Source organism: Asterias rubens, chromosome 11 (genome assembly GCF_902459465.1).
Source record: "Asterias rubens chromosome 11, eAstRub1.3, whole genome shotgun sequence".
NCBI lineage: Eukaryota > Metazoa > Echinodermata > Asteroidea > Forcipulatida > Asteriidae > Asterias > Asterias rubens.
In genome coordinates this window covers 6,638,582-6,661,591 of record NC_047072.1, presented here as the reverse complement: position 1 = coordinate 6,661,591, position 23,010 = coordinate 6,638,582, and the positions used below count along the sequence as shown (strand labels likewise).

General features: G+C 38.1%; 1 long non-coding RNA gene across 1 annotated transcript; it reads right to left on the bottom strand.

Annotated features, from left to right (window-relative positions):
• Positions 1 to 8,152: 8,152 nt before the first annotated feature.
• LOC117296582 lies at positions 8,153 to 22,750 on the bottom strand. Its single transcript, XR_004519779.1, has 2 exons — positions 22,578 to 22,750; positions 8,153 to 8,511 (listed from the first exon to the last, which is right to left on the bottom strand). It is a non-coding gene; the product is annotated as an uncharacterized LOC117296582 (long non-coding RNA).
• Between the last annotated feature and the right edge of the window lie 260 nt (positions 22,751 to 23,010).

Sequence of the window (23,010 nt, the reverse complement as noted above, 5' to 3'; positions counted from 1 at the left end):
TTTGTTCTCAGGACTCGGGAAAATACTGAGTAAACTGTGCTAACACACATCTGTGTATGGGTAAAACCCGTGTATGGGTAAAACCCCAAATTAACAACAGAGGTATTTTCTTGATATCGCTTTCAATAAGTTGGGAACGAGAGTATTTGTTTTAGAATCCATGACTCCCACTTGAGCGGATAGCTTGAAGACTTTCAGACGTCTAATAAAGAGCTCAGGCCTGAAAATGTTTAATATTTGAGTGAAAAATTACCTCTTATACTCAAAAACTACGTTACTTCAGAGGGAGCCGTTTCTCACAATAAGTTATACTATCAAAAGCTCTCCGTTGCTCGTTATCAAGGAAGTTGTTTTGCTACAATTATTTTGAGTAATTCCCAATAGTGTCCACTGCCTTTAGCCCCGTCTATAACACTTAAAGGCAGTGGAAACTATTGGTAATTACTCAAAATAATTATTAGCATACAACCTTATACTTGGTGACGAGTAATGGGGAGAGGTTGATGGTATAAAATATTGTGAGAAACGGCTCCATCTGAAGTGCCATAGTTTTCGAGAAAGAAGTAATTTTCCGCGAATTTGATTTCGAGACCTCAGATTTAGAATTTGAGGTCTCGAAATCAACCATCTAAACGCAAACAACTTCGTGTGATAAGGGTGTTGTTTCTTTCATTTGTATCTCGCAACTTCGACGACCAATTGATCTAATTTTTCTGCAAAATGTTGAGATACATAAAATGAGAAGACTATAGTCTTTGACAATTACCAATAGCGTCCACTGTCTTTAAATAATGAACATAATAGTGATGATGTCTCATTTTAGTATTGCGTGCTGGCTGCAACGGACGTGTTAGTTCAAAGTGACGCCAATTCTTCTCACAAACGTTCAAGGAATAAATAATTCAACTCAGCCCGCTGTCTGAGTGAGATATCTCACTGAATTCCTATGGTAGGTAAGTTCACATGTGTGCAGTGAATGAATGGTAGGGAGTATACCGTCGAGCTATATCAATAATCAGAGTGACTTATAATAGTACAGAATAATAATGTCAGTGCATTTAAAATATCAACCTATAAAACATTGGTACATAAGTATACATTCAGAACGGTTCGCATTCTGTTGTATAAACCGGATATGAGTATGCCATCCAATAACTGTGCAAAGAAATATATATACCACACCAGAAATGTAGCCTAATTGATGTTATATTTAAAGCACACATTATTCTCAATCTCTTTGTGCTAATTACGATAGTCGTCAAGGTATATATTATTACCTGTTTTACAACGTAACTGTGGAAACAATAAACATTTTTATCCTTAACCTCTTAAAGGTTGACAATCAAAAGAATTGACCGAGATTGCTCTGTATGGTTTTATATTATATTTACATGTTTTCCATTATTATTGGTTTCACACCACAAAATATGCCAACGATAGAATGAACTTAGATAATACTTCATATAAATGTTATCGAAAATCACAAAGAAAACTTCGGGTCAAACATGGACACTTGACCCCGTGCACAACGCGCATGTCCGTCGATTTATGAATCAAAAATGTGCACAAACATGCAAAAGGGAATGTATTCCTAAATTGATTGAAATTGTAGATGTCCGTTGTTTGGAGGTGTATTCAGCATAGTTCAAATGGTATATTGATGTAGGGACATTTTAACTTGGAGTTTTTACAAAACAACGTCTATATTATGACTCTAACTTTATATTTTTTTGCTTTTACTGAAATCTGTAAATTTTGCTGTTTTGAAATAATTTTGCATCGGGGATAAAGAGTAATGATTTGGGTTTTTACACATATACACCGATGTATCTAAGCACTGTAAACTCAGTACTTATCCGAGGTCTGTGAAAAAAAGTCACATTCATATTACTCTGGTGGGATTCGAACCCACGACCTTTGCGATTCTAGACCAGTATCATCCCAACTGTTAAAACAAAAAAGTAAAACTGATAATGACTGTACTCTTCTTACAAACACAGAGGTGTACCCTCTATCCCTGATTATAACCATAAACAATTACCGAGCAGACACATTGTACTGATGAGATTTAACTCCATAGCAATCTGTAGAATCATTACTAAACTGAACTTGTGTTGCTAGCATTCGTCGTTCATTGCAACGCTGTCTTCGCGTGGGAGCACAGAGTGCAGTGACACACACATTGACAAGAAGTGACGGTCGCCCCAAGAGCTCATGGTACCTTCTGGAGGCAGAGTGCAATTTCTTTTTCTGTAGTATAGAATTGCCATCCTCAAAAATGTTTTTTTTTTTAAGGATTCCCTTTTTTGCATCGATTTAGAAGGAAAAAAAACATTACCCCATTAAAAAATAATATGACATATTAGCAATTTGATGTAGGCCTTTAGAAACCATTACAGCAAAGGGGACCGACCGGGTGCTCAAAAAGCAAGATAGTGGATCATTGGTTGATTTTTTTCCTGGTACCCGGGATGTATTGAATTCATAGGTAACCATGGAACATTGACTAATGGTTGACCATGGTTGACGGATGGTCGCCACCCGAACTTGCTCGAAGTCTACGGGAGATGTCGTTTGGAAAGAACAATGGTCTTCGCATCAGGCTATGGGATGCATTTGTTTTTATAAAGTGCCTTGCTCAAGGACACGCTGTCATGACTTACGTTTACAAGATCCGGATTCGAACCAACATTATGTAAAGTAGATAACTTGGGGACTTGGGTCCATCGCACTAGACAGCTCTGCGACACCACGGGTTTTTACTACTCCTTTTACTCCTTTAAATAACACAAAGAAAATTCTAAATTTGAGATTTTAAATCGGGTAGCTCATGTGTGTGTTGTGCACAAACAAACTGCCTATGTGTTTTAGGCCCTATACTTCAAATGGTTACATTTTACACGTTTATAAAGGGCCGTTAAATAATCAATCTCTATTCAAATACACGTTAACAAAAGTTATGCATTTGTGAGAATCTGAGAGCGTATGGTGTCGGTTGTGCACACAACACTGCATGTTGTTTAGATTTGTATCAAATGGTGACATTTTACACTTTATACACGTTTAAATAATCAATCTCTATTCAAATATACGTTAAAAGGTAAATATAAGATACTCTTGTGGACAATAAGGCTACTTAAGTCATCTTGACACGCAGGGATCTCGGGATCGATATGGGGTTTTTGTACAGGGTGTAACGGAGGAATTGCCCAACCATGATTGTCTAAGAGGGACATCAAATCCCCCGCGGGCCAAAGTGACAGGTTTATCTCGTGAGAATCATACAGGTGACCGTTAAGGCAACAGTCACAGGTAATGGAAATTGATTTCGATCATTTTGGTTTCAAAGAGAGAAAACAAACTTTAAAAACATAGGCCTAACAAACAACATAAAACTTTTCCGACACAAGTTTAAATGAGCGTGTCTTCCAGAATATTCTGACTTATAACGAACAGTTTATTTTTCTTTGTCAGATGACATATTGTCCATGTTTACATTTGCCTATAAGTATTACAGCGCGCCAATGTTGGGAGTGGGGAACACTCCAACAACATTCGGGTCAGAAATTACCCAGATCCGGGTCCCGTAAGACGTGACACATTGTCTGTGTCAGTGTGACCCGGAATCTGTGGACAAATTTACCTGGAAAATGTTCAGGCCCCTGTGACACGAAATTCTGGTTGGCTTTTCTACCCGGAAGTTTTTAGAGTGTAGATTTCTCACACATCATATTAAAAACTTCTCACATAAAAAGTTTTCACAAACTTTAAAAATTAGTTTACTATTTTAATTTACCCTTCTCCTTTTCTTCAATGAGACTTTTCATTCAAACAATGAATGAGACAAGTAGTTTATCAATTAATGCAAACATAATGTCAATAGAGTGGTATCAATTTGAGAAATGTCGACGCAAGACTATAACAAAAACATATCGGCACTTCTTTACATTGCTATTACTTTTCAAAGAAAGAAATGTGTTTGCTTGCGCACCCCCCAGAACGACAACTGCCACAATGAGAAATAGACGAACAAATATCACTAATGTAACCCAAACATTAAAGGGGCATTACAGAATAGTATAAAAAACAGTTCTTGGCAGTGAACGCACTTTCTCTAATCTTGAAACATTACCTGACAAACCTGTAGAAGTTTGCGATTGATCAGCCATCTGGGTCACGAGCAAACAGTGAAAAACCTAAAACACATTTTGCATGACATCGATTAACAAAAAAAACATAGATAAATTCCAAACGGGAACTTAGTTTCTATTCATTTCTCATCAAATATGACATTTCAGACAGAAACTTCAAGGGATGTTTCTACTGTCATCATCATTAGACCGTGTAAGTTTGATATAAATCTGTGTTCTAAGACATTTTTTCTTTCAAATTCTGTATATTCCTTTAACCATGTTTGCTTGTCACACACACCAACGACGAGGTCGTGTCTACACGCAAGTGCAAAGCCGTTTTAAATTATGACTTATGGCATGAAGTTTAGCGATACTTGGACAGTTAAACTCAATTTATTACAAGTAAATAACAATAAATCATCAGAGTTCAAACTTTGTACTCGCATACGACTGTCCGTGTGTAACGAATTCGATTACAACAACCGAGTTGGAGTTGGAGTCAATCTGGCACGCAAAAGGGACATTTCTATAAGAAGAGCACAATTTCATAAACATGAAACATTGTTGCTTACTAATTGTCTGCTAAGCAGAAATAGGCAGAAAACCAGTAACAAGTTGTATTAGTGACGTAGTAGTTTAACTTGTAACATTAATTTGGTATGAATAAAACAAAAAATATGCCTAGCTATGTTTTGTGCTTAAGCAGCATACAGACTTACACGGGGCACTAAGACCGGGGCAATGTCTAACTTCTTAAAAATTCAAAGATAAGCAATATGATCGTTGCTTATTGAGTAAAACAAATGCACCAACTTCAATCTAAGGGCTTACTCATAGTTTACAGCTCTATATACATGTACCAATTTGAAGACTTCCCCAAAACACCAAGTTACTTATTTCGATTGACATCAAGTCAAGACAAAACGTACACCATATTTTCGTGGAAACGAGAGAAGTGTGACAGTTAAACTATTTGAAGAAACAAAATCAGAGGTTTGTATACTTTTCCTCCAAATCTATGTTTATTTATCCAGAATGATTTACGTTCCTTCCCTTGGTCATTCATGCCTTATCATTAATTTCCAATCAGTATTTAGCTACGTTCATACTCTTTATTTGATTTGATTTGAAAAAGTTTGATTAAAACCAAGACCATTGCAGCCAAAGGCTGAATCGCAGTCAAATTACAACGAATTTGAATTACATGAAAACAATTAAATAATTGTGTACTATTTGTCGTCTATGTCGTCTATGCTCCTGAACTCCTAAAATCATTTTAATATAATTGCTATATTTCTGTAGTCATACTGTATAAATGTAGTCAAACTGTTTGTACATTTCTGGCAGGCCCTTGTTTTTGTGATTTTTTTTAATCAAATGTTCACTATGTATTTTCTATTGTAGAGTTTTGTTTAATAATTATTGTAATATTTGTAATGATTGTAAATTATGTCGCAATTCAGCGGTATGCTGCGATGGCATTTGTTTAAATAAATAAACCATAAATTAAATGTCTTTGTTTTGATTTGTTTGAGTACTACGGAAAGACTCGATCACTGTAAAGTAGAGCCATGCATGCACGACTTGCAGAAGGAAGAATGATATATTGAAAATGAGTATGCCTTTCAGCCCGGCCCTCTCCCCTCACCCACACGCCTCCCCGTGATTGGAGCTACTTTTCAAAAGGCTGGTTTTCATGTCAAACTATCGATGATGATGACACCATACTTCTTTCCCTGATGCCATCAATTATGAGACCATCACCAGGAATTTTCTCAGGAGTCCATCATCCCTTCATCTGTTTTCATATTCAGGATGTACCAATCTAGCGGCTGTTTCCTATATAAATCAAGATGCGGCACCCAACGGAAATCTGCCCATCAATCTCAGAGTAATTTTCTAGGAAAGGTGTTTTGGGGTTTAAGTTCTTTCGTCCAATTCTCTAAAATATTTGTGTAACTCCACCGGATATTTAAAGGCACAGCCGTCGATTTTACAAAAATCTTCCTAACTTAGGATGGATCTTATGACTTAGAGCGGATATTGACCATGCACTGTAGCATGCAGACCTGAAGATTAATCCTAAGTTAGGACGAGTTTCTCGTCCTAACTCGAGATAGGACGAGTCCTAACTCTTTGTGAAATTGACGGCTGGACACGTTTGATACTCCCTCTGAAGTAATGTATAGTGTTAGATAAAGGGGTAATTTCGCACTCAAACATTTAAATATGAGAAATACTTCAGACCTGAAACCACAAAATGGGCAACAATGCTGTTGTTTTTCTGTCATTGTTCGTGTATGCAACTTCGATGACCAACTGAGCCCAAAGGCAACCGAAATTAATATTCTTTTTCTCAGATGCAAATTTAACATTATTAAGTATACATTTTATGTTGGGATACACCAAGTGAGAATACTGGTTGCTGACATTTACCAAGGGTGTCCAGTGCATTTAACAACGGCTGATGTGACCGGCAGAATGGTATAATGTATAGGTCTTCATCGTTGACTTCCGGTAAAGTGCACTCGATCCAAAAGTTTGAAATAACTAAGCAATAATCAATCATCCCTGATGCTGACAAACGGATTACTATAGTCGTCGATAACATTTTCTACCAGCCTTCGTTTGAAGAGTAAATCCAAAATTATTATTTAGGCAAAGCTCCCTCGACACAAAGTGAATAAAACCGAAGTTCATGTTTTGAGAAGCAGATTTCTCAATACGATCGTCGCCACAGATTGGAATAGCCACCTCCACATAAATTTGTGTGTTTTATGCTGACCAGCTTTGAGATCCAGAAAGTCACCCTTAACCAGACTTTTCTGAAAAAAATGAAATGACCTGATCTAAAAAAACATTGTTTATTCTAGAGGGCCTAATAACAATGTTTTTTTTTAATGTTTTTTTTATTAGTGTTTCTTTATTGTGATAGAAGGTCTTTTATGCCTCTAATTTCATGTTTTTAAAATATTTTTTTCAAACAATATAATTCAGTTTCAATTCAGCCTCCGGCGGTGACTTTTGAAAAGTTTTGAATAAACCAATACACCAACGAAAAATTCGTGGAAAAAGGAGCGTATGTCGTCAACTCCCTTCCCAGTCCCAACTCCCTCCCCGCCTCTAGGTCGGCTTTACGGCACGTCCAGATACGCAAATTATATTGCACAAGAGCGAAGAGTAATGATGAAAGAGGGGGCTTTATTGGAAGTGATTGAGATTGCCACTACAATCATTCTTTAATCTGGCATGACGCCTAAATTATCGTCTAATTTGAAAGATGTTTCCCCTTTGTCAGTCGCAGTATGAACCTGGCTTATAAAATCCATACGCTTACACATTCCATATACACCAAAATATAGGTTTTCTCGGTCAATTTCGGCAAATGAGCAGCCAATTTAACCAACAAGCTATTCTATTTCGCATGAAATCGAGTTCTACTGAAAAGGGTCATTCGATTTTGTTTTGTGATTAGTCAAATGTAATGTTGCGTCATTCAATTTTAACAAAATAATCATTCAATTTAACAATTCATCAAAGCAGCACTCAAATTCGCAGACGCTTCTTGAGGCGTGTTTGTCACGAAATAGAATGACGGTTCGCTAAATTGAACAGAGTGCTAAAGGAATTTGACTCGACTTTCTGAATTTGAAACGCAGTAATGACTGGGGAGGCAAAACAGCTTTAATTCGAACGCATGACAATTAAATTTGCTGCTCATTTGCCGAATTCGACCGAGACAAACCTATAATTTAGTGTGTTTTTTGTGGTTTTTTTTGTAAAGCTTGTCAACTATTGTAGACGTTTTAGAAGCCCGTTCACAATGAACACACGATATACAGTGTGTTAAAACAAATATATGATAAGGAGAATATAATCAAAATGACTTACCTATTCTGATACTCTCTGGAAGGCTGTGTGTAGATTGGAAGTAGGTAATCACCAAAGAGAACAGGAACAGTGCCTGTCTGCAGTCCATCGTGATAAAAATTCTCCTCATTTTTTTTATATTTCTTTTACACAAGTTTTTCGCCAATGGGCTTCTTCTCAAGCCTAGATGCTCAAACCAAGGTTCCCCTCTCCCGAGAGTGTAAAATCCGGCAAGACGGGGCGGTGAAGTTGAGCAATTTTCCTTGGTGGGTGAGCAACCAGCAGAGTGTTATCCTCTCGTTGGCAATAGATCCACACAATAGAGTTGGTTATTCCACTTGTCTGGCCTGACCAACGTCGCGGTGTCACCCTCTCGTTACGACCAACTACCCCAAGAACAAGATACTTGACCGGATGGCTTTACGATCACACTCCACCACACCTCACTGGAAGACTCCACACCGAATTATTATCTCCACGGTTGATGCTCCAACGTCCCTGAGCCGATCTGCAAAAAAATGCGATACGAAAGAGAAATACACATATGAAACTGACGAATGCATCTCTCCGACTCAACGTTTTCTTCCCTCACTGTTTATTAACGACACATCTCCCGTGAACTGACTCGACTAAACTGGACCGGCCGCGCGGCCTGGCGGTGGCCACACTTTGTCTCTAACCACGTTAACGTTCTACTACAGGAGACGCCCGGCCACGCGTGACGTCATGAGAAGTATACTCCTCAGGCACGTGATAATTAAACTGAAATGGCTGACATGACTGCATCCATAATGCATGGGATGGACAACTGCAGGGATGAATACACAAAAACCCCGGGGATTAATGCCGGGTTTCCTTTTTTTTCACCAGCATGGTACCCGGTTATAATATACAGAGCTATCCGAGCACGTCACGGCATTCCCTCTGATATATCGCAATCCGGATTGCTCTGTGTATACGTGGGGGAACTACAACGTTTAAGGATTGTGGACTCAGGAAACATCAAATCTTTAAATCCGATTGAAAAGAAAGAACACTGTCTACGGATAATAACACTTGACAATTCGATTGAGGCTTAAGGAAGCAACGATGGTAGAGAGTAGAATCAAACAAACTCATAGTACAATGCGGGTTTGTAGTAACAGCTGCGTGTTACGAAGGACGAGAAAATGTTTGAAAAAGGGATAAATTATCGAAGCAGTGTTTCATTACGTCTGTGCAGTATCATAAATATCAGTCCGTGCATGGGGTGGATGTAAGATCTGAGATAAACCCAACTCAGCATATATATTTTGTGGATTTGTTAGCACATGAAGCCTTTAGTTAAAACATGCAAGGGAACATTCAGTTGTGATTTTCTTAAATCCTGCAATGGGAGCCGCTGCAGCACGTACTGACATATTTTTTTTAACAATGTACCATTGTCTTAGACACGTCCCACAAAAAACATAATGACATGATATCCTATGATGGACCGTACCACGCGTCATAGAGGGGTGTCAATCAACATGGAATAACAGTTTCGCTGGGAGGAGGCAGGGTACTTTGAGTACAAAACCGGTAGGGGCAATTGTCAGTAGATGAAACCAAACTATCAAACTTGATTAATTAAACAAACAAATAAACTTAAATTATTTAACCAAGGCAACCTGAATATTTAAAACAGTACACGTAGATTAAAGAAGCGTCGACAAAGCTTTAACAAAACTTAAAAATAAAATGTTAACCAATTTTACCGTTTACCGTAGGGACATTGAAACCCTTGCAGTAGCGTTTTATCAACAAGTAAAAGTTCCAGTGGTTGCGGTTTCGGGGAAACTTAAGAACAAAATGGAAACACTTCCCAATCCAATCTTCATATTCAGTGATACCAGTCATCCAGTTGCCGAGATTGTAATTTTGATGGACAAATATAACTATTATACTGTAAAAATAAATGTACTATTAACAACTCTGCAACTATTCCTTTAAAACTAGGGTGAATGATTGGGTTATACAGTAAGGAAAAACCTGTTCACTTCCCTCCAACTGCTTAAAAAAAATGAAAAAGTTATCACAATTTTTGAAATCAAGTAGTTTCCGCATAGTCGTCATTACCCTCTGCTAATGATTAGGGTTAAGATGCAGTTAGCTTCGCTTGATTACGTACACACTTTAGTAATCGGATCAGAAGATGGACCCAAGCTCTGTCTTATACACCCCCCCCCCCCCTCATTAAACCAAAAACTAATAAATTCCCAACCTGGCTGCTTAGAAATGCATCAGTAACGCTTGAATCATTCATGGGCTCAGTCGATCTCAAAGTAGTTGTATTTTAATTTAGTTAAGAGCGTACGATGTACCCTTCTTAATTTACTGAGAAACAACCATACATAAATATTGTATCTATGGCTCCGTTTAAATTGTGTTTACGTAACCCTTTAATTCTCTCTAGTCACTTGATGGGCAGCTCAGACTCTCTTGGAAAAATGCAAAGGAAGTCAGTCAAAGATCTACCCGTTGTGACTTTCAACTGTTTTTTATTAGTCATCATTGTATTACAGCAGTGCGTCGATGCAGTGTCAGTGTAATGTAGGCTGGTAGGATTTTGGGGTAGGGACATTTTTTATGGAAAGGAAAACTAACTAGGGATCTCAACATATTGAAAACATGTTAAACAATAAGACTCATGAATATGCAAATTTACAACGCTCGGTTTCAAACTACACCCTTAGGTTCCGGGCAATCTCAGTCGTCTGATTGGTATGACACTGCTCTGGTGGGTTCGACTCCATGCCTGTGATTTTGTTCTAGATCTCGAGAAAGTACTGATAATACAGTGCTAACACACATCAGTGTCAGGGTAAAAAAAAAACGATCAAATCAATACAATCGGTTTTGTATCTTTCTATAAAGCATAATACTGAAAGTCACTGGATTTGCATGTAGAGTTTTATTTGTCAAGGTTGGATTTCATAATATCAAATAGAATCAATAGTCGTTTATTCCAACCCACTCTCATGTAGGCCTATGCAATCAACATAAAAAAATGCATGTTTTCTCTTCATTCGCTGACGGCTGTTTTTCCACACTGTTGTGAACAGCGACTTGCTAGCCTAGCCAGCCACAACCTCGAGCGAAAACGCAACCCACAAAACATCAACAACGCATCATTGTAATTTGACTCACAGATCGGTGCCCGTTTGTGCCGTTCGAGTGCAATCCAAACGCAGCGTACGGAGGGGACACAGATCATTTTCAATTACAGTCCCGACCAGAGTAAATTGCAAGTGGAGTGCAGTCGTCGAATGATGTGTACAGAAATACACGCGAGTACACGTGTACGAGACAGCGTGATGAGTCTATACAAACCCTTCAGATTGGCAATTTTGAGAAGCAAATACGCATTTTTACAAAGTCTGCACCGTCAAGGACGGCATTTACCGTGAAGAGGGGGGGGGGGGGGGCGCGAAAAGTTTAAGTTAGTTCAAGCACAGACACGGGAACTCAGGAGCGCGCACAGGGGTAAGCCGGCCGGGGAACTTGAGCGAGGAAATGGGGTGTAAATTGCGCTGGGGGCAACGACTACCAAATGTGAAATTTTAAGCGACAAACCTTATGTGAAGGGTTATGCTGTTGTTGTATTCGGAATGTCAAACACTGGATATTTATGAACGATCTGCGTCAACGCGCGACGGTACCATGTGGTAGGTACTTGGAAAAGCAATATCACTTTCCAACTTGAAAGTTGTACTAATTCCGGTTTTACCCCGACACCGATGTGCGTTTAAGCCATTATACACTTTCGGTACAGAAAAAAAAAAGTTCACAGATTTACAAATAATTTACAGGGTTTACAGAAGGTAATGGTGAAAGACTTCTCTTGAAATATTGTTCCATGAAATGCTTTACTTTTTGAGAAAACATTAAAACAATATAAATTCTCGTTTACAGATTTATTTTAAACACATGTCATGACACGGCGAAACGCGCGGAAACAAGAGTGGGTTTTCCCATTACTTTCTCCCGACTCCGATTACTGATTGAGCCTAAATTTTCACAGGTTTGTTATTTTATATATAAGTTGTGGTACACGAAGTGTGGGACTTGGACAATACTGTTTACCGAAAGTGTATAATGGCTTTAACACTGTATTTAGTTATACTCAGTACCTGAGTTCTGTGGAAAAAACATCAATAAAAGTTGTACGCACTACCGGCATCTCAAGTGTATACATTGAAATAAGTATAAACAAAATGTTTTCCATAAACTGTTGTTGATGAAGCTAGGTATGAAACGAAGCTATGTATTAGTTAGCAACTGAAAGTATCCCCTGTATTGACAGCAATGAATAAGAACTAATTTGCAATAAAAACTTATTTGCAAAATTATTTTTCACAGTCAATTTGTGGGACCAGCTATGAGTTTGATCTACTTAATTTTAAAACGCAATTCTCGTTTGTTAAAAGTGAGCAACCAATTACTGACAACATCTCTCTCACAAACGCTGTTTTGTGTATCAGATGACACAAACACGCCGCCTGATAAACTGTTAAAAACTAATCAATGCAATTAAAGGCACCGGACACCTTTGGTTATTGTCAGAGACCAGTATCCTAGCTTAGTGTATCCCAAAATATGTATAAAATAACAAATATGTGAAAATGTGGACTAAATGGTCATCGAAGTTGCGAGAGAATAATGAAAAGGAAAAAATCATTGTTGTACAAATCTGTGTGCTTTCTTTGTCTGAGGAAATTTCTTCAGGCCTAAAGTCTTTAAGTTATTGGTGTGAGAATTTACCTCTCTCTCTCTCAAAAAAAAAACATTACTTCAGAGTAAGCCATTTCTCACAATGTGTTATACTATCATCAGCTCTCCATTGTTCGTCCCAGTAAGTTTTTATGCTAACAATATTTTGATCAATTACCAAAAACTGTCCAGTGCCTTTAAGCATCGCACACCAATTTCCAGGCGCTGACCACGCTGACCAGCTGACCACGGATGGGTTAATATGTTGTTATAACAAAGATACCACATCCACATGGCCTGCTAGTTGCAGAACAAATAAATAATGATAAAAATGACCACCACTTTGATAAGACAAATGTTTTACCCTGACATTTTATTAAAAGGTTGCTGGAAGATTGGAATGTCCTTCACTATGATTATTTCCGTTTCATTAGGTTTCTAATTTATTACTCATTAGAGTCCGCCCATGTCCTAATCTACTTTTCTTTGCATAGGCCTAAATAGACATGTATGGTGGCATGGTTGGCTTGTGCGTAAAGCGCACGCCTCTCACCAATTTGACCCCGGTTCGATTCTCGGACAGAGCCAGGGCCATAATAATGTGAGTTGAGTTGTGCGTTGGTTCTCTTATGTGCCACTTAGAGTTTTCCAGACCATCCGGTTTTTCCTCGGGGAAAACCAAACACTTTCGATCTTCAGAATAATTGTATACAATTTGCCATGTGAGTTTTCAATGAGAGTTTCTCATGTAAGAAGTATTAAAGGCAGTAATTGGTAATTACTCAAAATAGTTATTATCATAAAACCTTTCTTGATTACGAGTAATGGTGAGAGGTTGATAGAATAAAACATTGTGAGAAACGGCTCCCTCTGAGGTGACGTAGTTTTCGAGAAAAAAGTAATTTTCCACGAATTTGATTTCGAGACCTCCGATTTAGAATTTTGAGGTATTGCAATCAAGCATCTGAAAGCACCCAACTTCTTGTGACAAGGGTGTTTGGACGACCGATTAAGTTCAAATTTTCACAAGGTTTTTATTTTATGCATATGTTGAGATACACCAACTGTGAAGACTAGTCTTAGACAATCACCAATAGTGTCCAGTGTCTTTAACTGTAGTTTTGGGGTAATATTTTTAATGTCTGATTGTGTATAAAGTTGGTATATTATGTATTGGGGAGAGGTTGATAGTATAAAACATAGTATACAGTTTGTGTATGAAGTTGGTATATTATGTATTGTATTGTGTTGTATATTGTGTGGAAACCTTCATTTGTGTGTACAATACTTCAAATTCCTCTGATTGTTGTTAATTGTTGGCCACTAATCCATATTATATATTTTACTGTTTTCTACGAGGGGACTCGAGGTTGAGTTCGTCCATTGAGGAAGGGTTCATCGCACTTTTTGGATCACCTCAGAAGTTTATCAATTTCTATTTTAAAAGTACAACTGTTTGGAATGACGCGAGGCTCGGCAAAACAAGGCTAGAAATGAAAGTGAACATTCCTAAGATGACACTTTGAGACTGCACGCAGGTGTGGCAAGTCAAACATTATCTAGCAGGAATTTAAAACAATTAAGGGCAGGTTGGAGGCATTTAATATTTTGCCGAACTGATGTTTCGTTTGGAACCTTTATGCAGTAAACTCGGGTGAATTATCTTGATGAAGACGTCAGCTTACTGCGTTACTTTCTATGACAGTTCTGGTGGTTATTTTGCTGTCTCTCTATAAATTACTTTAAAGCCATTATACACTTTCGGGACAGAACAAAAAAGTTCACAGATATACAAATAACTTACAGAAGGGTTTACAGAAGGTAATTGTGAAAGACTTCTCTTGAAATATTATTCCATGAAACGCTTTACTTTTTGAGAAAACATTTAAACAAACTTAATTCTCGACAACGAGAATTACGGATTTATTTTAAACACAATCCCCATGTCATGACACGGCGAAACGTGCGGAAACAAGGGTGGGTTTTCCCGTTATTTTCTCCCGACTCCGATGACCAATTGAGCCTAACTTTTCACAGGTTTGTTAGGTTATATATAAGTTGTGATACACGAAGGGTGGGCCTTTGGACAATTTTGTTTACCGAAAGTGTCCAATGGCTTTAACCATGAACAAGAGATACATTAGAGGTATTTCATGATATGATGGTGAAACGTCGCTGGTATGAAGAATAATTTAATGACTACAATCCGGAACTTATGGTTTTCACACAAAAAACCGTCACACAATTACTTGCAAAACATTCGTTAACATGTATCGAGCAGTCGATAAAAGATATTTAGAATGCAAACCATAGCATAATGTCATAAATACACAAAGAGGCACTGAGAAGCAACTTATGGTTAATCGTATATTGTTCAATGACACTGGTACTACGGCCAATAAACACACGATTCAAGAGAGTGTTCCGGAACTTTGATCATGTCATCTGTTAGTTTACAATCCAGACGTCTAATTTGAAACCTTGTCAAAACAACTCTTAACAAAATAACAGACTTGCCAAACAGTCATGGACATGATTCGAGAAAATTAATTATGTGAATAGTGTCGTTACAATAATTTGCAAATTATAGCACGATATTAGACGGTGCGCACTTATATAAACATAAGTACAGAGAAGCGATTTATGGTTAAATGTATTGTTAAATGACACACGCGATATGGCTAAAATACACACGTTTAAAGGCCAGTGTTCTGATGCCTCGATCATGGCATCTGCATCTTGACCTAATTTCATGGAGCTGATTAAGCAGTGACTTATGCTTAAAACCTTTCTGCTAAGCAAAATAAAACCAGGATACCAGTCACAAAATTGTACATGTCACATAGTACGTTGGCTGGTAAACTTGTTCTTGTAAGCACAATTTTGTTGTGCTTAACTACTTTCTGTGCAAAAGCAGCTCTATGAAATTGGGCCCTGAACTTTAAGTTAAACCGTATTGCTCTTATACGCCGCTGAACTGGGTATAAACTCAATCGCATTTCGGGAATTCTTAAGCCCTAACTTATAAGAATACCCCGAGGGAAGGTCTATCCATGAACTGCTACTAATTGCACGGGGCAGAATTAATTGGTGCTGTAATTAAGGATAAACAATGAACATTTATATCACATTTATTTACGCAACGATTAGACAGGAGACGCGAGGGCGGTGTTTTGAGGTCATCATCTGCAATCGTGTTTTGAACCAGTTCTGAAATTTGAATGATTTATAGTTCTTGTCGAAAGAAGATCCGTTTTGTTGGGGCTTTTTAGCTAGCCGAACAGTGATCTGCCAATTAGAATTTTGTTGTCAAAATAGTCTGTAAAAAATATCAACAGCTAACAAAGAATAGAATACCAAGATTTGATTCTAATCTCCTTGTTTAACCAATGGAAAAAAATGTTTTGATTGATTTGACTTGTGCAAGGTCAACCAGACCTAATGATTAATTTAACACTCACTGTTAATGTCAATATAAACCACAACTCACTGTTGAAATTACATCTGAATACCTCTTGTCTCTTTGTAAAAAAAGCTAACTTACTCACTAAAGATATATTTTTTTTTAAATTGACGCTTCGCAAAATAGGTCTACATGAACATCATACCATAGAACACTCGATTGTTTGCATCTGGTAATTGTAGGTGTATGCAATTAAACTAACCGGTGAAAAATTCATCTGAAAATGTGTTCGCGTTTTTCAGATAATTATCGCCAAAAGTCCGGAGCGAATATTTCCAAGCAGGAAAGGTGTTCAGCATATTGTCGTGTGACAAGGGTGGTTTTTCTTCCATTTTTGATTGAGCTCAAATTTTCCAGGGTTGTTATTGTATGTATATGTTGAGATACACCAAGTGGGCAGACTGATCTTTGACAACTACCAACAGTGTCAAGTGTCTTTAAATGATGATGTACATGCTTTTCCATCAATATTTGTGTCATGCTATTATTACATGTCACATCATTTGTACATGGGGGTAAGATCCACTATACCGCTCATTAGTACGTAATGACCCTTCATCCTCAATACCATCAGCTGTTTTATTTAAACAGATCATATATATTTCCCGAGGGGCAGTGTTGGAGATTGGACCAGGAAGACTGCGTGGGAATGGTCAATAGGGGATTTTATCTGGCTACCGGTTAGACGTTTTTACAGCCACACAATTATAGACAATCATTCATTTTGTGAAAATGGAGGGAATACAAAACATGCGTTTTACACATAATCTTGTAGTGAATGGTGATTGTACAAACATGGTTGTATGTGGTGGGCGGGAGTTAGGGGCATTGTTGCGTGGGCTTAAGGTTTGGCATTTTGTAGATGACATTTTTTTTTTTTCGTTTTCGCCTATACACAGGAACCCGATTTCATGGAACTGCTTATTAAGCACAGGCTACTGTATGCAAATTAAGTTTCACTACTTACGTTACACTTAGTTACCGTTCACGTTTATTGTGTTGCCATTTTAGCCTTAGAGAAAAACGTCGGGCCATTAACGTTTATACCATACAGATCCTTTTGTATGAGAAGCTGTTTGCGCCTGCTTTTTTTTTTTCTTCTCAAATAATATATTTTAACAATTATGTGTTAATTTTAAATTTTTGGATTATTATTGTTGAAAGAGGTGTTATCAATTATGACAAATCTTAGGTGATTTGGTAATTCAAGAGGTGACCGATCTTCGGCCAATAGGGAGTAATACATTTGCTAGAATTTGCAGTTTAAAGAGATGGCCCGCTTTGGACTGTTAACATGTTAGTTTCAAATTAAAATTTAGGATGTTTTCTTTCTTTTGATAGAAATTTAATCAATTATCGAAATGTTATTTTTGCAAAAAAAAATTCTGCTGTTTTGAAAGAATATAACTCGGCGCCACCAGCATAACATGTCATATCCTACTCTTTGTGTAACCTTAAGGGCCGTGTCTACATCGGGTAATGGGGCCCGGGGAACCGATACTCTTTACGGGGGGGGGGGGGATACCATGGAAAGAGTTCGCTCGCTCCGGTCTTTTCTATCACACACACACAGACATTCCCTGGCTGCAAGGTTTTATTATCTTTTCCCCCGCTAAGAGGTAAAACCGATCGCCGTCTTCCTCCATCTTTATCGACGATGTGGGCCGCCCCCCTGAATAAGAAGCTTTTGTTGCCGGGGAGGGTTTTCTATGAAAACATCCGGCAAGAGAGAAATAAAGAGGGTGGTTAACACAGGGTTAATGTAGCCGCTGATGTACCGTACATGACCAGGGGCGTACACTCAACGGGTTTGCCTCGGCGGGGCTCTAGACTATCGCACTGGGTAAATAAATGTGTCTGAATGAGACCTCCATGGTGAGAGATATAGTGCAAAGATTTGCACAGATGCCACAGATCATACTGTGTTAGGCATCATGAGATGTTGCAGACATTGTTTTGGTAACAAACTTGAAAAAAGTTAAACTGTGTTTGATTGAAATTATTTGTATCAGTTGGGGATGTAATATTCGAGAATGCGCACACATAAATTCAGATGGCCTCCACTTTAATTGTTACATTAAAATATACCATGATATTATATTTATGGTAAGTATTGAATTACACCCCCCCCCCCCCACTCATAAAAGTACAATTTAATTGAGATAGTGAACAACAAAAGGAAAAGTACGAGTATTACCATGTCTATTCAATTGTGTATCTAATCATTCTACAAATGTTGTGCACGGGCTCAGAAACATTTAGCTTTCAGTGGCTCAGAAAAGTTAAGAAGACTTGTTGAGGCGACGATATATCTCGATTCTAACAAATGATGGAACGTCCGCAATATGATTATATTAATGCGTTTAAATATAAGGAGTGAATATCTGTGCAAATGCTGTATTCTTCTAATGACATTTCCGTCTCTTGGTGAGGACACTCGGGTCTGATCGAAACGTCGAGTTATACGAAGACGGGTAGTTGCTACACTCGCGCGAACTAGAACAGTGGGACCCGTTAAAGTGTGCGAGTTTGTTTGTTTGTAACGTCCAAAGTAGTCCCAATAAAATTTAATACGAATGAGACATCCGATACTCCACATTGCCGTTAGTAGTTACCAACAAAAAGGGTCAAAATGTCACAGCTCTTACCAACACAAATTACTACCTCGTCTGCCAGGTTAGCATGAGTGTCAGTAACTAGTTACACCATACTGAAACGTGCATGCACCCGGTCCATCTAGGCACACGATTTCACAAAGAGCTAAAATTGATCGTTACTGCAAATCAGTCGTAGTTGCTTAGTAAAGTGTGATGTCACAATGCAAATCACTATGGTGATACTGAAAATTTGTCTTATGATGGATTTTATTGCTTTGTGAAATCGAGCCCAGGTTGATATCAGTTCTACGTACTTTGCATATACATGTACACTAAAAGCTAAGAGTAACCTTGCCCTTGCAGTATTGCAACATTGAAAACCAATGACGTGTGTATAGATGATGGAATATATATAAACTAAACAAGTGGTGTGAATTTACTGGTGGTGCAGTGCCTAAAACGTGGCGGTTTATGGGCATGTCAATGTCAATGTCAAAAGAGAGAGACAATATTCATGATACCTGTGTTATTCTTTGTTAAAGCAACGCCATAAAAATCGACAATAACTTGCATTTCTGACAACACATGGAATGTTACTGAAATATTGAAATCGTTTCAGGTTTATGGCAAACTGAATACGGTGTGCACTAGTGTAGAGACGCGTCTACGTTCACACACAGAGTATTTAAATCTTCTTGCGACTATATTGTTTTACTTTATCAGTCAAATCAAACACGACTATGGCGATTGCAGTAGACATAGTTGGACGAAGAAGAAAATCAGAACAATGTTCCAAACTTCAGCATGGCAAACATCCTTTATCTAATGTATCACGTCAACTCATCGGCAAACGTGCACGTTTCGAGTGACTTACACAGTATGTTGCGTTGTCGAAAACGTTTGAATTCTGTTTGAGCTATCCCCTTGAAAGTTTGTGTCCTTAAAATGTTGTCTAGAGTTTTATAGGCCTTTGGAAGGAGGTACCAGTTCAAAATCCAATGACAATAGAGTGGGAATTATGGGTGCATTAAAACAAGTTTGTTTTCAACTAGGTCAAGGCTTTACTATACTGTAGTTATTAGAAGTTAGTGTAGTTTGCCCTAGTTGTGTTGCCGTTAATTCAACACCAACCGTATTTAATACCAATAGGCCTACTGGTAAATACGTTGTACGTTTTAATCGTCTCCCGGGACGAATGTAAACAAAGAAAAGCATTATACTCTCACTATATCTTCAAACCGTGTAAGCTGAATGTACATAATTATGTGAACATTTTGTGTTGTGCTACAAAAAGTTACCAAAACCCTTTAAGCACGAAACGAGTACCAATTTGATTATGTTGGTTTATGGCGTGCTGCAAACAAATTGCCTGACCCAGAACTGTCACAAATAGAACTGTTTTCTTTGTATCAGACATATACATGTTGATTGTTTATAACGACCTTCAATTTGTGTCTAAACTACAGATCCATTCCGAACCTGTCACACTCGATTTTTTAAATCAGAAAAAAAAATTGCGAATGTTTTTACCGTTGCCGTGTGGTTCGGTACATTTTTTGCGCAGCTTTGTGGTCGATTGTTGGTGTTGATGCAAGTTTCCGACTGTGGTTTCGTTATGACTGTGGTTGTTGTTGTTGTTGTTGTTGTGGTTGTTTGATCGGTTTAACCAAACCGTAAACCTTCTAACTGTTTTGGCATTATTTATGATTCATAAATACCTCAGTTTCGCTATTCCTGTGGTGGAGAGCGCGTCACGTGGGTGTGTATAAACATTTGTTTATGACGGGTAAAAAGTGTTAATTAATTGGCGTGACACGCGACCTTGCACCTGTTCTTATAAGACAGTTTCTTCATTCCTATTGGTCGAGAGCAACGGCTAAAACAGTTGTGCCACATCACGCGATACGCGCGACGCGCACAGCATTCCCTTATAAGGAGTTAATTATTTACCATTTCATAGCTGGAGGGGTGTTGTGTTGAAAGAAATCATTTAACAATTATAATTTTTGCATTTATTTTACTGTTTGGCCAAAAAGTGATGATGTTTTTTTACCGAAAAGGTATTTATGAATGGGAATCAAAGTGTGTTGAATCGGTTTTCAACTAGTGGTTTAAACCCGCCGAGGCCTGGTTCTTGATAATTTACCTCGACTTCGTCTTGGTAAAATGATCAAACCACTAGTTGAAAACCTCTTCACAACACATTGATTCCCTTAGTTAACCATACAATATACAGGTCGTATTTATCCCAAATTGGAAGCCTTGATCACGCGTATCCATGGTGAGGGCAAGAGGCAGTTGATTGGAACATAATCACTACTTAGTTAATGTCTCCAAAGTGCAGTGTCCTAGGGGGCTCAATCTCATTGATATCCTAGAATTGACCATTCCATGTATCTTAGAGGGGGGGCAGGTCCCCGATTATTATTTTTTTTTTTGATTTTTTATATTGTTTACAGGATGTGTTTAAAAAAAAAAAATTAGCTGACTAATTCAATTACTTACAATCCCATCATTTTAAACCACTTTCCGAGTCAGCCATGACCCAGATATTGACCGCGCCCCTGGGACCCGGAGTACGGCTCAATTCTGACCTGGATGTGTTTCGAATGAAAGCGACTGCAACTAATAAGCAGTGGAGAGCACCTACTCTTTGTACCGTATTCGAATGACACTGTAACCGTATATGCAGACACAGTTTTGCAAACATAATAATAATATCGTAGTCTGATATAGCGCACGTATTTACCAAACGAGGCGCTGAGTATAATACAAACTTACAGAAAGATAGGTTCTTGCAGTGATGGATTCAGAGACCCAATTAGAAGCACCTAAGTGTTTACAAGGTGCTACGGCGCATACAGCAGCCACAGCCAGGAACACCGGGGCGAACCCCTTCTCTTTTAGATAAGTGCAGTGGGTTATTTTACATGCATTGCACCACATATGGGACCAACGGCTTTACGTCCCATCCGAAGGACAAAGCAATACATGGTTCTTGCTTAAGGACACAAGTGTCACGGCTGGGGATCCGAACCCACACACTGCTGATCAGAAACACCGGAGTTTGAATTCTTGTATGCCACACTTGTACATCACAAATACTGTTAAGCCCGTTGAAATGAAAGGAAAACTGTCCATCGTCTGTGTATAGAGAGTCGACCTTTTAATACACTCATTGCGAATCTACCAGCATGTTGTACAACCTGTCGGTTGACTCATTCGTTTTAATCTTCAATAGCATTGTGGTGCAGACTGGTGAATAAACATAAATACAGTAGGCCTATCAACCACTATTTTCCGCGATAACCTTGGAGTCAAACAATAACTATGGCAATATTGTGATCCTTAAATGTTGAGCCTTTTTCTACATAATATATTTATTGATTTTAAGTTTACTGTTTTGTTTTTTGAAAGTTGTGATCTTATTTGACGTGACCTCCACAATGCTTGTAGCCGTAGTGTGTGAACGTATTTTGAGAGTTAATCGGTTTCGTCCTGATCAAAGTGGGGAGATCATGTCCAATACTGATGAATTCAGCAGTACATGTCCAATACTGATGAATTCAGCAGTAAAGTCTTTATTCTAATCAACCCCACCCCCTCCTCAATATAACCAAATTAAACCATATAAAGTTTTGGCGTTGGTCTCAAAGTGCATTGCGGAGTGGATTCTTCACCCACAATAATAGTTAATTAAAAAAAACGATACCTTCATTTATCTGTGGAAAAAAAAAGCTTTAAAAAATATATATATTTCGATAAAAGTATACAAGTTCTCACCCGTGTAAAATGCTTTGCCAGGTCTCCTGAAAGCTGATGATATTAACGATAAGTTTGGATGTACATATGACTAGTCTTCTTACAATATAGGTTTTACCTCTACGTGGATCACCAACCATCGCTTTGAAACACACAAACAGACTGCTATGTAAGAGCGTTTGGAGCAACGGCTGAGTTGTTCCAAAACAAGTCATGTGCTTTCACTAATATTTTAAAATGTATTTTGAATACATTGTGCACCACAACAAAATAGTTTTGAGAGTTTATGGATGACTGGAAAAAAACATATTTGGTGCTTTCATTGAAAGCTCCCATTGAGACGAAGTAAAAACGAAGTAAACACGCAACAAACTTTTGTCGTCAAGTTGTCGAGCCGTGGCAGAGCAGTCAAGCGCACCGGACTCGGGCTCTGTTGTTTCTGATCAGCAGAGTG